The following is a 1,797-nucleotide window of genomic DNA, read 5'->3' as shown; positions in this document are numbered from 1 at the left end:
ACACTGAGTGATTTACACTGAAAAAACAACTGGAAGTCATTTGATTTGGATTAAAGCTTGCAGTTGGAGGTGACATTAGTAACAGAGACTGATAGTACGACAAAGTTTTGCATACAAAATTTATGCAAATGTGTAGCGACAATTTGACTACCAATGAGATCTACCGCCAGATATGGTTAATGCGACCTTACAACACAGCAACTTGCCAGACATCCAGCTATTTAATTGTCAGCGTGAATGTGTCTAAAACCTTCAGTGAATAGTATTGGTTTTATACACAGATATACGACCACCGTCCATCAAACTCCCCCTCATTGAGCCTCGTTACTGAAACGAGTCCATCCTTGATTTGCTTCTGCAACGGAAGCCATAGACGCAGGCCTTACATAATGCAGGAAGGTTATATTTTCCCACTTCCTAATAATGGGACACCACCAAAACAGATTGTGTTCCTCAGGGGCAGATGGGACTTTCTTATGACAGTACAAACAGCATGGTTTATTGAAAAGCCAAGTGCTCAAATTACCACACTCTGACACTATAATCATTCTCAATTTTCTCCCTCTGTGGGGATAATGCCTGTTGAAAGGGGCTGCTAGCCTCTTATCCCAAAGCTAATGTGCCTCATAGTCACGGGAATAAATATCTCAAGCACATGTGACAGCTTTTGATTACCCTCATATTTAAATTCCAGCTATTCTGACAGTAAGCGACAAATCACAAGATGAGAGAAACCAGGATTGCTGAATGGAGTGAGAGGTTTTATTCACACACTAACGGCGGGCAGTTTTTGAAACAGGTCTCCTGGGCCATATGGATTGCACTTACAGCATGTTTTAGCGAATCAAGAGCGCCTTTTGTCGATTTGTCTTGAATCATGGCAGTGTGCTTCGATTCAAGAGACAGATGGGAATACATACACATCAGGGATGCTCCGAGTATTGTCCCTGATTTTGACCTTCAGCCACACAGAAGCTTTTTCCCCTTTAAAATACCTCCCATGGAGTCTCTTCCTGAACTGTCTCTACAGTATTGTATGTTTAAAGTAACCATTTGTCTTTTACATCACTGTTATTGGCCATCATCTATTAGTTCGGATAGGTTGCGTGTTTGTCTGCTGGTGATTTATGGGAACATCCTGAAGGAGAAAGTTCCGGAAAAAGCGAGACCCCCGTCGGCTCCTGCTTTAGTGTCTGATTTCAGCTTGTTTCAGGAAATTAGTGCAGACTGAGGGCAAAGGGATAAATGCATAGACTTTGTAGGGGGCTCTAGTTAGAGCAGGGCCGTGCAGAGACCTTTAAAGGGGCAGGTGCTCAAAGTATAAAAAGGGCACCTGGAACAAGGCATTAAAGAGCCCCTCGGGTCCATCACCTCATTGTAGGCATCCAGTTACTTACGTAACAAGTAACAATGTCATTAATAAGACAAGTAATGTATTATTCGAAGTTTTAATTGCATTTATGTTTAGTTCAGGGCTCAAACAATAGAATTAGTAATATTTTTATCACTCTAAAAGGGGCTCCCTAAATATGGCTGTGCTCAAAACATCAGTACAGCAATACTGTACTGTATATTGTGACACATTCCTTGCTGATATACGTATTATTACAGAGGCTTCTATGCTGTGAAGCAGTTTTGAGAAAGAAACAGAACACAAAAGACCATTTTAATGTTTAAAAGATTAAAAATATTTTTGTGGACCTATTCATTTTGATTAGAAATTGTTGTGTATTAAATTGTCTTCTCTCTGTTAAACACAATAATAAAGAACAGCTGTTATATTAAACTCTGTGTGGT

This window comes from Garra rufa, chromosome 11 (assembly GCF_049309525.1).
Source record: "Garra rufa chromosome 11, GarRuf1.0, whole genome shotgun sequence".
In the NCBI taxonomy this organism is placed as follows: domain Eukaryota; kingdom Metazoa; phylum Chordata; class Actinopteri; order Cypriniformes; family Cyprinidae; genus Garra; species Garra rufa.
Note: the sequence above shows the minus strand (reverse complement) of the source record.